At 39.7% G+C, this 14,725-nt stretch overlaps 1 long non-coding RNA gene across 2 annotated transcripts; it reads left to right on the forward strand.

Moving 5' to 3' along the window:
- The first annotated feature begins 6,207 nt into the window (after window positions 1-6,207).
- LOC146663056 (uncharacterized) lies at window positions 6,208-8,556 on the forward strand. 2 transcript variants are annotated; one of them, XR_014912996.1, is made up of 5 exons: window positions 6,208-6,783; window positions 7,198-7,255; window positions 7,378-7,543; window positions 7,781-7,876; window positions 8,229-8,556. It is a non-coding gene; the product is annotated as an uncharacterized LOC146663056 (long non-coding RNA). The 2 variants fall into 2 exon arrangements; XR_014912995.1 differs by lacking the exon at window positions 7,198-7,255 and having other exon boundaries at window positions 6,228-6,783.
- Window positions 8,557-14,725: the final 6,169 nt, after the last annotated feature.

Here is a 14,725-nt window from a genome sequence, read left to right on the forward strand (position 1 = left end):
GTTTTGTGGACTTGGAGAAGGCATTCGACCGTGTCCCTCGGGGTGTCCTGTGGGAGGTGTTGCGGGAGTATGGGGTGTCTGGCCCATTGCTACGGGCCATTCGATCTCTATACAACCGTTGCAAGAGCTTGGTTCGCATTGCCGGCAATAAGTCGGACTCGTTCCCGGTGGGTGATGGGCTCCGCCAGGGCTGCCCTTTGTCTCCGGTTCTGTTCATAATTTTTATGGACAGGATTTCTAGGCGCAGCCAAGTGGCGGAGGGCTTTCGCTTTGGTGGCCTCAGAATCTCATCTCTGATTTTTGCGGATGATGAGGTTCTGTTGGCTTCATCGGGTGAGGGCCTCCAGCTCGCACTGGAACGGTTCGCAGCCGAGTGTGAAGCAGCGGGAATGAGGATCAGCACCTCCAAATCTGAGGCCATGGTTCTTAGCCGGAAAAGGGTGGAGTGCCCACTCCGGGTCGGGGATGAGTTCCTGCCCCAAGTGGAGGAGTTCAAGTATCTCGGGGTCTTGTTCGCGAATGATGGGAGAAGGGAGCCGGAGATCGACAGACGGATTGGGGCTGCAGCTGCAGTAATGCGGACGCTGCACCGGTCCGTCGTGAAGAGGGAGCTGAGTGTAAAAGCGAAGCTCTCAATTTACCGGTCGATCTACGTCCCTACCCTCACCTATGGCCACGAGCTGTGGGTAGTGGCCTCTCCCTTAGAGATAGGGTGAGAGGTTCAGCCATCCAGGAGGGACTCAGAGTAGAGCAGCTGCTGCTCCACATCGAAAGGAGCCAGCTGAGGTGGTTCGGGCATCTGACAAGGATGCCCCCTGGGCGCCTCCTGGGTGAGGTGTTCCAGGCATGTCCCACCGGGAGGAGGCCCCGGGGCAGACCCAGGACACGCTGGAGAGATTATATCTCTCAGCTGGCCTGGGAATAAATATTGTGTTTCGCACTCTGTAAAATCCTTTTTCAAACCCAAAAATACAATCAAAATTGTAACTATTTGCACAAGTGTACATCAGAATCAGAATACTTTATTGATCCCTAGGGGAAATTCTTTTTTGTTACAGTGCTCCATTATAAACAACCATTAACGAAGATAGACAATACACTAACTAAGAATAGCACAATATATACAAGCATATATATACATAAAGGTCACTTATTAATAAATAGCTGAAAAAGGAAGAACACTTGCAAAAAGTGTGTAGCTATTGCAGTATACAGTGTGTTAAATGGATGAGTTGTACAGATGGCCACAGGCAGGAATGATTTCCTGCGTCGTTCAGTGGTGCTTCTAAACATAAATGATGATCTAGAATGCTACAACTAAAACGACATATCTATTAATCTACAAATAAAGGAAATAAATGATTATTATAAGTTACATTACATTAAAGAAACCAGTCACCCTGTGTTTATATCAAATCAATGTTTCTGATATTTGAAAAATTTAGCATTATATCTATTATATCTAAATCTAGCATTATATGTGATATATGGTCTCTGATATTTCTGATTTGAATTTTTGATTAAACAAGAATATTCAGAACAGAAATATTCTGTCTTTACTCTCCCATTTTAAAATATCCTGGAAAAGCCCTTCCTTATATCACATTTATAAAGCCAATCCCAGCCCACAACCCTCTTTTAATGCAGTGTGTTGCAGTTCATAAGCCTCCTGCTCTTCGCTTGTTAAAATGTAACCATCTATTGACTTCAAAATCAAATCTGTGTGCATTAACGCATTTTGTTTCATAGATTTGAATCAGAATCAGAATCAGAATACTTTGAATGGGGCCGCTTGCTGCCTTTATATGGGAAACTGTCTTTTAGTAACATCAGGACAATATTGACCTCATCTATTTGTGTGTCAGTTGATAGTTGATGTTAATAGATGATGAGTTAAACATTGATTCTGCAATAGGATTTAGGACTGGGCAATGTAATTTGCTTTCTCATTAATGTAAACATTATACATGCTTGTTCAAACCTGACTGTGAGAAAATATTGATCGGCCAAAGACTGAGTTACCTCAGTTAAAGGGCGACGCTCTGTGACTGTTGCTGTTTCTCTCACTGTGTGCAGAGGCAAACAAAGGTCAGCACCGATACAGTACGTTCCTCCCAAAATACCTATGAATGGTAACACGATGACTTCGGGGAGACAACGTTTGAGTGATATTTCAGAAAGTCCTGTCGCCTTTTACATAAATAGCTCGGCTGCTCTTTGTCCTTCATGACTTCCTCCACCCTGACAGGCTGATTGATAGGATTGTGCCTAATCCATTATTTTAGCCCATTGATTGTGCCCAAAGATCAGTGTTGTGGCAGAGGTAACAGGACCCTCCTATGAGATAGCTCCTTCATGCACGCGCAAGCAGAGGTGTCAGCTGCCAGCCTACTAATCACCCTATGCTGTGAGTAATGGCTATGAAAGCAATCACAGAAGAAATGCATCATCTCTGCAGACGCCTGATCTATCAACCTGACTCACTCTCATTTGACTGAAACGCATGCCAACATGAAATATGAAGCTTTGTTAAAGGCAGAGGAGGAGTGGTGGCTCTAGAGCTGCAGAATGTGATCATTAAACACACCCATAAAGACCAATTGTATTTCATATATTGACATGTACATGTTGCGCATTTTCCAAACATCTCCCTGGGTAAACATTTCATGCTTAGCTGTGGTGCATAATTACAACGATTCACTGGTTATATACCAACAGTCATTTTCCACTTCACTCATCTTTCAATTTGTTTCCCCGCACGATATCAGCAGAGTAATAGTGGCAGAAGAAAGAAATGGCTCGCTCGCACACCATCAAATAGCTATTTGTCAGAGAGTTTGATGTTTCATGCAAACAAAAGCAACAAGCAAGGCGTTCTCAGCTTCCCAGATTTGTTGATGGCTTGCGCTATGAAGAGGTAGCAGGAGAGACTCGCTGGTTGTCTTTCCCCATCTGCCATATTTGAAGCTGGTTTTGTTGTCATTTTGACTGTGCAGACGTAATTTCACACAGTGGGGATCGTCCCCTCCCCCAACCATTATGGAGAATGCAAAAATTGGCAAAGGGGCTGCTACATTTACTACAGCACGGGGAAGACCGGACGGAGACATCAAGGAAGAGGAAATCCACACAGGCAGATTTTCTTTCAATGAGTGCTAATTGCAGATGACACCACGGTGATTGGCCTCATCAGTGACAACGATGAGGCCGCCTACAGGGAGGAGGTGGATCGTCTGGCTGAGTGGTGCGACAGAAACAACCTGCTGCTTAACACCGAGAAGACCAAGGAGCTCATCGTGGACTACAGGAGGAATGCTGACCCACATCCACCCATCCACATTAAGGGGACGGCTGTGGAGCGTGTGAGCAGCTTCAAGTTCCTGGGAGTCCACATCTCCGTGGATCTCACCTGGACGACCAACTGCTCCAAGCTGGTCAAGAAGGCTCACCAGCGCCTCTTCTTCTTGAGGACTCTGAGGAAGAACCACCTGTCCTCAGACATCCTGGTGAACTTCTATCGCTGCACCATCGAGAGCATCCTGACCAACTGTATAACAGTCTGGTACGGGAACTGCTCTGCCTCGGACCGGAAGGCGTTGCAGAGGGTTGTGAAAACTGCCCAGCGCATCGCCGGAGCACCACTTCCTGCCATAAAAGACATCTACAGGAAGCGGTGTCTGAAAAGGGCTGGGAAAATCATCAAAGACCCCAGTCACCCATCACATGGACTCTTCACCCTCCTGCCCTCTGGGAGGCGCCACAGGAGCCTCCGGACTAAGACCACCAGGTACCGGAACAGCTTCTTCCCCACAGCTGTCAGACTCCTGAACTCTGCCTCCTGACATCTGACCCACGTTAAACTCATGGACTGAACATACACACACCCACAATGGACAACTGTACCCTCAAACACAATAATAACATGGACTGAACCACCACTCACAACCACTAGCACTTTATATAGCCTCTGTAGGAATTATATCTCACTTATCTTAACTGCACTACTGTATAGCTCTGTGTAAATAATCATTCTGTACATTCGATAATCTTTAATCCTACAACTGTTTACAACTTGCATAGTTCCCATTTCTGTATAGCTGTATATCCCAGATTCTGTAAAGTTATTTATTTCATATTCTGTATAGTTTTTCATATTTATATCCTGTTCATATCCTGTACATAGCTTGTACTCACTACAGCCTGTACATACTTATAGTTATAGAATATTCACAACATACTTCATACCGTGTACATTATAACATACCATAATAGACCCATTTCTGTAATATACTCACATATCTATATTATTGCTAATATATATTGTAATATATCTATATCACTAAAGCACTTCTGGATGGATGCAAACTGCATTTCGTTGCCCTGTACCTGTGCATGTGTAATGACAATAAAGTTGAATTCTATTCTATTCTAATGTGCCATGACCAAGAATGTCAAACCTGGCCTTTCACACCATAATAGAGTCTCATGATTTATGTTTTGGGCATCTAACAAATGCAATATTTATCATTTTGCAACAAATTACTGCTGCATCTCTGGAAATGAATTCTATAGATTTTCCTCGCAGCTTATTCTGGTTTTCTCTGAGTGAGGGTTATTACTTAATTAGATGGGAGGAAGGCTCTGTCAGACATTTCCCCTGCCTCCAACTGAGACTTTTGTTACCCCAGCTGCTTGTGTAGAATACTGATCGCCTGGCAGATACTTTAACCAATTACCTGACAAATTTGAAATTTGAAATAATATATGAATGCCATTCCTCAAATCCCTGCTCTTGCTTTACTCTCTACCCATGTTTCGCTGCAGGATGAGTCTCCTGTTTTCAGGATTAGCTGGAATCTAGAATCTTTCAAGTTTTACTGCTCATTAGAAATAGAAAAAAAAAACTCTTTTGAACTGAAATCAATTATAATGAAAATTAAGTGTTGTACAAACGAAAGCATTTCATGACATGATGTTAAGAGATGATTCTTTTTTAAACAAAGTGTGGTCCAGTACAATCTTTTCTTTCATTCTAGGTAAACATGCTCAGTTATCCCCTTCAAAAAGGTTTCTTTGCTGAATTTTATTACATGATACACTTGGGTAATAAAATAATAACTAAAGTGCATAGTGCCTAAAAATGCAATACGTCTGTTAGGAAGTTGCCGTCATGGTCAAGTAAATCTTTAGTCTCATCAGAGCATGAACGGGTCTTCCAGCTGTGTCTCCTGTGTGTCATCTGACAAACTGTAGCTGACGCGTCACGTGGTTTAGTCTGAGCGCTTTCTTTTTGGCACTCTGCCACACCACAGATTCTGGTGAAGGACAAGGTTCAGCTGCTGTTGTCTGCACAGTCCCTTCACTCTGAATGATACAGCTTGAAGCTCTTTCAGAGTTATTGTTTCTTGGCGTCCTTCCTTACAAGTCCCCTTCTCGCTTGCTTACTCAAATTTGCAACTGTGCCAAGCTCTCTCCATTTCTTAATGACTGATTAAAATGGCATCAGGGCTTCTCGGTGACTTTTAAATGATTTAGGTGGCTTTTATTGAATGCATGTATACTTGGAAATGTATTTTCTTTTAAGATTTCAAACAAGACAAGTGTTTTTGAGTTGATCAAAGTCAAACCAGACTGCTGGTTCTATAGCCATGTTGTCATCTAGAGGAGGCTGCACTTCAACTGCTTAATAACCCATAACATGGCACTTCCTATAACATAAATCTAATAAGATTGTAAAAGGAAGGGTCCTTTTGATTCAAGTCTGCTTTTCCAATGCATTTCATTATGGCATCTTGAACTTGAGTTGGCGGAGTTTGCAGAACAGGGCTGAAATTCAGTGGAATTTGTGGAAAGAATAGCAGAACCAAGTAGTTGAAAAACTTTTCTTGGTCTGAAAAATGAAGCTTATGCTGAAATCTGTGTTCTTTGTAATTTTCCTGCAGGAGATGACTACTATTGTAGTAGTAGGAAAACTGCTCTTTTGCTCCGTTACCTCAGTAAGCTTTGTTCAATTACTAGTTTTGAGTCGCATTTAAAAAAACACATTATGTTCACTTTGTAATTTATGAACCAAAATAAGGTTTTGGTGTTTTGAGAGCCCAGTTGCAGCAAAAAAGCCCTATGCAAGTACACTGTAAACCCGAATGTTCAAAGTAATTAAACAGATTAAGTAGTGTATACTCAAAGTCTTTAAAAAGTTCTGTTAACTTAAATATGTCAAGTTCGTATAACATGTTCTTCTTTTTGAGTAAATGAAACTAATAATATTTGATTGAATTTAACTATTTCTATATTAAGTAAGCATCACTTAAAATAATAACTTAAGCACAACGTAACACAGTTAAGTTAGGACATATAAGAATGGTAAAGTCCTGTTATTTTTGTTGTTTCAAGTAGGTAGGATTTAATAATAAACTTAATTTATGTAGCACATGCTAAAATACAATAAAATCTCAAAGTGTTTCACCAAATAAGTAAAATCAAATTGTCTTAAATGCATTAGTGGAAGACAAAATGTATTTATTTTAATATTCATTGTTTTATCACTGTGTCCTACATATATATTTTTAATTTTTTCCGTAAGTGTTGAGCAGCTGCAGGAATCAATTTTTATTCCGAGTTAATCTCTGATTCACCCTCCGAAGCGGAAGGCGGCGCTAATGAGCATTAATACGAAACACAGAAGAAGTAAAGGTATATGGGCGGGAACAGCACCAAAGAGGCAACACGGACGACTGGAGAAAGTTGGACCTAACGGCAGCAACTAGCATCACTGGACTTACAGTAAGTTTTCAATGTTGATATTAGTTTATTGTTAAAATACGAATATTTAGTTGTATTTTGGGTGCGTGTCGAAAAGAATAGCAGAAATGTCGGTCTGTGTTTTTATGTGCTTTGCTGCTCTCCCCGAAGGAAACTTTGCGCTTGCAGAGCTAGCATTAAGTTGTTGTAATGAGGGTCGCAGGCTGTTTAAAAAGTTAGATACTACTTGCTCTAGAGGTGGCGCCCGGTCGCCTAGTATGAAACAAAGTATTTTAATCTCTCTAAATTTTTAAACCCCCTCTCATGACTCAGAATAGTTGGGTCCAAACAAGCCCGTTGTCCCTGCAGTTACACAACGGAGATGCCTGTCTGCAGTGAGAGTGCTTTCAAGCAGTTTTCTTGTTAGAAACGCTATATTTTAAACTATATGTGCAGGGTTAGGGTTGTGAAGGAGCTCTTGGACCTCTGGCCTGCTCTAAAAATGGAGTCTGAGGTAATATGGATCAGCTCTGTTTAAAATGAAAATTGTAATTCTTACTCATGTGGCAGCTTTTTGCTGCTTTATAAAGATGTGCGAGATTCTTCAAATTGAACTGTATTGTCCTTCTGCTGTAGTTGTATGCAGAGTTTCAGCGGATTACAAATCAGAACCTGCCCAATACATTCTACGCTGAACTTGACCGCCATCTTCCTCGACTGATGACCTTATTCAGCCAGGGCATCAAAAACTGGGAAGACAGCAGATGCCCTGGTTGAAATTCTAAGAATTCACAATGAACAGGTAATAATAGATTGTTACACATTTCATAGGTTGAACCAGTGGAACATTGGACAGGTTCAATGATTTAAATGAGCTTTTTGAATTTTGCTATTACTCCACTTTGTGTTTGCTATTTGTCTGACTGTATTAAAGATGTGAACAGGTTATTTGTGGACATATGTTCTGATTTGACTGTTGTTTTTGTTGTTGTTCAGTAAACTCACCAGTATATAAAATTCTGTTTTTATCTGGAAATAGGAAATCCATGATATCCACACCAAGTGCACTACCGTTCTCCCTGCCCTTCCTGTCTATCTGCATGAGGATGTCTCTGGATTTTTCAGAACCTGCACTGTGAGTGTCCTTAAGTATCTAACAGATACTACTGTGTATATAAACAGTGCATCAAAGTACAAACATGTATTTTGATGCACTGTTTGGACTTACCTTTTGTTTAGTCTACTCCTGTGTATTTCCTTTAGCTTAGTTTCAGTCTATCTCACACCACTTGATTCTCTGGTGAATTAGCTGATTTATGTGTGCAGAACATGGATCTTCTGTTTTTCACCTCTTACAGTGAGACTCAGGTCTCCCTTGTAAAAGAGGTATTGGATCTCAGTGGGAGTTGGTAAAATGAGAAATTATATGTCGTCTGTTGTATTTCTTGGGTTAGATTGTGATTAGTATCTCTTTTTCATTAATTCAGGACGAATCTGATGAGTTGGAGCTTGATGGTGTTGAAGTGGCCCTCTTCACTGTCATCAGTGACAATCACACAACAAGTCCAGTTCACTACCAACCTGTGAAAATCTCTGTCGTCATTGAAAGTGATGCCGTGTTCAGTCTCCCCAGATTTGGTGAAGCCTTCCTAGTAATGTTTGGACTGATCTATGCACTTCACCTCAGCTACCCCAAAGCCCTGACCAACACTTTAGAATTTACTCAAAAGATTTTATTTGGTCTAGAAAGTGGTAAACTGTCACCCAGGTTACAGACCCTCAAGAATGACTTGGTTATGTAGGAACTCATCTGAAAGAAGGCTGCAGGGTGAAGCATTATAAAAGGCTAGTTCAAAGTTCTCTCCTTTCATCTAAATAATGCCTCAAAACATTATTAGATTACTCTACAGGTGTTCAGCCAATAGGTCCAAACTATACAACGTGCCTTTGTTCTCATTAACATAATGCAAAGCAACACTAATGTTTTGTATGTTTTTAATGTTTTTCGTAATACTATTTCCAAAACATTGTGGGCTGTGCAAGATGACCTAAATTTCACTGTTTGATACTGGTTAATGTAAAACAAATAGCATTGTAATTCACTCAAATTGCTGCCTTGTTGTCTTATTCAGATATTAGCCAGAGAGCCAAAAGCACATTTTGATATTATTAATTATTATTTTTCATTACTCTGACAGTTTTCCTGACTAAACAATTTTTGGTCTACTTATTTTAATTTATAAATGTTTTTGTTAATTATTTTTAATTTATGTAATTTTTTTTTTTTAAATGTATTTAATTTCAACATAGTGCTAAAAGGGAGCAGGCAAGATACTGTTCAATGGCAGATGTTTATGACTTTTGCATATTAAGTTACCGGTACTCAGTGTAATTGAGGCAATCAATTGCCTCAAAAATTTTAAGTTTTGGGTCACATGTTTTTAAGTATCAAGTAGTCAACATATTTGACTAACGTGTACTTAAAATAATGACAACACAAACTAATAAACATTTGAGTTTTGTTAACATAAAAATGTTGTAGTTGTGTACTTATTTTTTATAAGTTCTGTGAACTTATTTCTTTGAATTTGTAAACTTGAAACTTTAAGTCATATTAACTGCAAATATTTGAGTTGACCGTTCTCAAAAGATACAAGTACCATGTAATCCAGACTTTTATGTTCTGGAAAAATTTGGCTTTTGAGTTGATCAACTCAAAAAAATTGAGGCAATCGATTGCCTCAATTTTTTTGAGTTCTGGTAACTTATTCGGGTTTACAGTGTACCAGTCCATTTAAACTGCTCTTGAAGCTACCACCATGGCTGTTTTGAATAGTTTAATGTGTATTTATGTGTCTTTATTAATCCAGCCATGGAAAATAGGGTTGGTATGGCCCATGACTACTCAATAAGGGGCTCTTAAACGACGGGACCAACGCACACTTACCTGTTTGATGCCTTTTAATATATTTGTGAGTCCCCACTAAGTAAGCATATTTATCTTCTATATAAAAATCTGGTGTATATAATATGATGTGATTCCATTACAGCATGTTCTCTGTGTTTAACCTAATGATTACTCTGCGTAAAAGATCAGGGCACCACCCCTGACTGCCTGAAGTAGAATTTCCACAAAAAGTTAGAAAATAGATTTTTTTCAGTATTTCAATAGAAACAACAAATTGAAAATTAGTTCAGAAATTCCCAAAGTTATTGGGATACTATTATTAATCGATGATTGCTCTTCCAACTTCTCTATCTTGACTTGTAGGTGGCGCAAATTAGTTAATCAGAGAATTACTACATGCTCAAATGTATCCTATGCAACCAGCAGAAAGGTTCATTATGCCATCACTACACTAGTGTGGATAAAAAGGGGGTGGGGTGGCTGTAGCTCAGGAGGTAGAGCAGGTGATCTACTGATTGGAACGTTAGTGGTTCAAGCCCTGGCTCCACCAGTTTGCATGGCAAGTATCCTTGGGCAAGATACAAACCCCAAGTTGCTCTCTGATGCGTCCATTGAAGCATGAATTAGGAAGCTATAAAAAAAAAAATTAGAAGAAAAGTGATCAGTTGAATGTTGTATAGAGCGCTTTGAGTACCCTAGGGAGAGTCAAAAAGCCACATCTAGTATAGATGGGAATGCGTACTTTCTATAGGCGGTGCAGACTGTGTGTGAACTGAAAACAAAAATCTGCAAAAGAGACAAGGTTTTACTTCCCAGTGAGAAACATGAAATACTAAGAATCCTAAATACTGTCCTATAAAAACCTTTTGTGTAGCTTTTCCTCGCTCGCCACCAAATGAATCACAATTGCTGTGATCGGTACAACTGATGTGACCAGTGGCATCTTTCTTACATGTTAATAAAGCCATGCTGAACGGTGCACTATTCTCAGCTGGAGCTCTGTAGCCTGTGGCTGCTCACTAAATCTCAATGACTTCATTAAATCATTACCATGAGTCACGGCATGCAGTGCCAACAGCAATTAAAACACAACAGAAAAGAACAGAGTCCTTGGGCCACTGTTTTGCTCTTGAGACTGCTACGCTTTACTAGATTTGGGAGAATGATTGACATACCAATAGGTCCCTAGGTGGATTAAAGAGCCTTAATCAATATTCAAATTTGTCTCACTCACACCCTTTGCCTGGAGCCAATTGTGCAAACCATGTCAAGTGCTGTCTGCTTTTGTGCTTCAGGCTGATTTTGAAGCAGGACACATTTTCTGTCACATCCAGGAATGTGATGAGCCTCTGAAATTTTAATGGCGCAAATGGTGAAAAATGATTGATAAATGGTCTGAAATGATCAAAAGCCAAGCAACGGGGCTCTGAAGGTCTCCACTCATACAGAGAAGGCTCATTAATACGCATACAAATCTTTTTTTGATATTTCATTCCTCATTCAACCAGGAGGCCAAAGGAGATGGAAAAAGCACAACTTTCAATGAATGTGTCAAAGCTTTAATTCTAGTCTCTCCTCTTTTCTTCTGCAGAAACACATTTCTATTCATGAAGTAAACCCGTCATAGCCATGATACCGCATCCTTATGTTTCTTTTATAAAACTCCAGCAAAATGGTAATTGAATTGCAACAGTAGGCTTCCGTCCCTTATGCAGTCTTAAAGAAGCCTTTATCTTAGCAAATGACTGACAGTTGATTATGAAAAACCCAGCTTTTTCTTTTTTTCCTCTTGTGTAAAGACGATCCACCCACACCTTCTGCTTTTGTGTGCACCATTGTTATGGCTCCATTGTTAATGAGTTTAGAATTAACTGTCTGTATTGACTGGAGACCGGAGACCCTGCTGAGGCTGATTGTGCTGTTGAATGGGGAACTGGAGAAGTATGGACAGGGTGCACAGTGTGTGCAGGTGTCTGCTCGCTGTCTAGAAGTGGGAAGGGTTTTTCACAGTGGTCGCACTTCAGTACAGGTGACTGCTGTGGAGCCTGACATCAGGTGTCATCTGGTGGCAATTCATCTTTACTTTGAATTTTATTGTAATTTTTTTTATTTTGATGTAAAGAAAGCATCAACTGCTAAAGCTGGAGCACCAGTTAAAAGAGGGCATTAAATACTACCTAAACTAATCCATTGCACTCAGTTCTACTTGTATACTCAGAGACATTTGGCATTAGCCATTGTAAGCGTAGATATATTTGTATACCAGTTCTTACTGCTTTTTTCCAGCAATGGACGAACAGAGTGATTAGACACAGCATCTGAATGTTTTCACTCATAAGACAACTTTTATCGAATCATATATAAATATGTATGTATTCATTATGACTTGAAACAAGCCCACAATTTCTATGCAGAAGGAAATTGTATTGTAACCAGAAGAGTTCTCTCATGCTGATCATTAGAAAGAAGGTATTTCCACACTGAGTTCACTTCTCAAACCCAGACTTGGTTTTAACACGTCTGTATTGTTTGACAGCTATTTTAGAAACATTATATTCTTGACTTGCATATGTGCACATGTGCAGTTATGTAGACCAGTTATTTTTTCACCCACGTTCAACCAATTTCTGAATGTAACATTTCTGAACACCTTGCTGGAATTTCTTACCTTAACTTATTACTATTTAGTGGCCAAAGATCCCTGAGAGATCACTGTAATCACTTTTTTTCTTAATAACATAAGAAATCACACACTAATTATTATTAAACGTAAACTCAAATGAATTTTAGGATTAAGCAATGAAGTAATGACATTAATGAGCAGTAGAATCATGATGTGGAAGAAAGCCCAGAAGCTAAAAAACTTCTTTATTCATCCATTTTTAGTGGATGTGGTTTTTCACGATTTTAAGATTTGACATTGTTGTATTGTAGGGTCTTTACCTACAATATGAATGCCTTGAGGTGATTGTTGTTGGCATTTGGCCTGATAAAAACTGAATTGAATTTAAATTGTGTATTTAGATAGGAGTGTACTGGAGGTGTGCATGCAAGTAGGCCATTTAGTTTAAGCCAGCCAAGACTACGGCAACTTTAATGAGTTTTGGTCTTGAGGATATCTGAAGTCAGAGTGCTGCTTATATGCTTAGTTTCCCTGCTGATTGTCAGTTCATTAAATACCTTCAATGCCATTCTTTAAAAAATATCTATCTATCAATGTTAAACACAGAAGATGTCTCATGTGGATCAAGTAGGTGAAGAATTTATAGAAAGACAATGCTGGGAAACACAGTACTATTTAAACCATCCGTCACAGGTCAAGCAATTTTAGTTATATAGCAGTGCTAAAAAGTATACTGTAGTAATCTGGCTGGATGCCTCCTGTGCTTCTGCTACTTCTCTTTCCCTCTGTCCTACAGCATAGTTCTCCAAAATGAGCTTGTGGACAGGAGATGAGATATGATCCTTGGAATTAAAACAGCATTTTCTACTTTGATCATCCAGCACTGTGTGAAGCACTGAAATAAGACTCTTCTTTATCGAATCTCTACTCTCACTCTCCCTCTCTTAATCTTTCCCTTGCTTGCTCACCCCACTCTTTCTGAGCTTGGGGGATAGCTGTATGAGATGAAGAGTTAATGAAGATTTTTTTTCTTCCCCTGCATGAAGACGGGTAAACTCTTGACAACTTTGTACTCTGCTTTTGTTAATCATGTCACGATCAGCTTTCATGCTTTACAATCCCAACCCCTGAACCAGTTAAGCATGAATATTTAACATTGTTATTTTCAAGTCTCTATGAATACGGCTTAAATAACTGCATGAGCTGCTGCTACACAAATGAATCGGGACTGTAGTTGGCCGAATGGCTTCAGCCTTCTCCGTGTAACAATCTCAGTAATCTCCCTGTTTATTTCTTTTCATTACACACCATCTTATTTTATACCACTTACACGCCCTTGTCCTTACACAAACACTCATATGTGGCCATGTCTTCATAAACTGCTACTGAGATGCAACATTGTCAAATAGCCATTTAAGATGCTATCATCTGATATGGAGGCTGACGTGGGATGATGCTAGAAGTGTAGTTATGTAAGCAGCTTTCTCAGGGACTGATAGCAATCCAGCAGGGGAGCGGCGGTGTGTGTGTGTGTGGATGTATATTGGGTGTGGGTCTGGGGGTGTGAAACAAATCACACATTCAGTACGCTACATAATATTACACCCAGTGTTTTGCCACAGGTACAGAGATTCACTCCTTCAGGGAATTTGATTTGTTAACATGCTAATGTGCTGAGATTAGCGAAGCAACAAACTGAGCGCGCATCACTCAGTGAGGTGCTGATTGAAAGAAATCAACAACAGGGGAAGTGGGGAAGAAACAAAATGCACATTTTTGAAATTAAACCATTTTATTTACAGACCAAAGATAGACACACTTGATCTTTAACCAAAACAAATACCAAGCTGTATATGGACCATGCTGCATTGCAGAGTTTGCAGTCACATGACCGCTAATCATGTGACCCTACAAGAATTTCTATTTACAGGGTATCATATGCCCCAAATTCTAACTGCATTCTTCTGCTGTATTAAGTAATTCATTTTAAAGACAAGTCCTATGACTGAACTATGGAAATATGTAGCTTGCTTTAAATGATCTTGAAGTGATTGGAGGCTCCTTCCATCTCAGTAAACCAGTGAGGCATCCCAACAGCTGCTCTGCATGTTACGCTGAAGGTTTCGAGTTAGCTCATTACAATGATCCATTTGTTGTGATGAATTAATAATCATTTTGTTTGACTGTGTGTTCAGCTCCCAGGCTGCATCTCCACTATCAGCAAACATGGCTAATGTGATTTTAGGCCAACATATGCTACTTTTTGCGTCAATATGAAATACAAGAGTACGCGAGGAATTTGTAGTCATAAAAAAACATTTAGTTTTATTGCAACATGCATCACAGTATGGCAGCAGCCCCTGAAGTCAGTATTCCCATCATGTTGCTCGTTAATGCTCATTACTATCAGTGATGTTTACAGCATTGATTGCTGGATGGAAACAGATTTGTGA

This window comes from Rhamphochromis longiceps, linkage group LG8, assembly GCF_057381845.1.
Source record: "Rhamphochromis longiceps isolate RC_006_pf linkage group LG8, R_longiceps_female_GT1.1, whole genome shotgun sequence".
NCBI classification, from domain to species: domain Eukaryota; kingdom Metazoa; phylum Chordata; class Actinopteri; order Cichliformes; family Cichlidae; genus Rhamphochromis; species Rhamphochromis longiceps.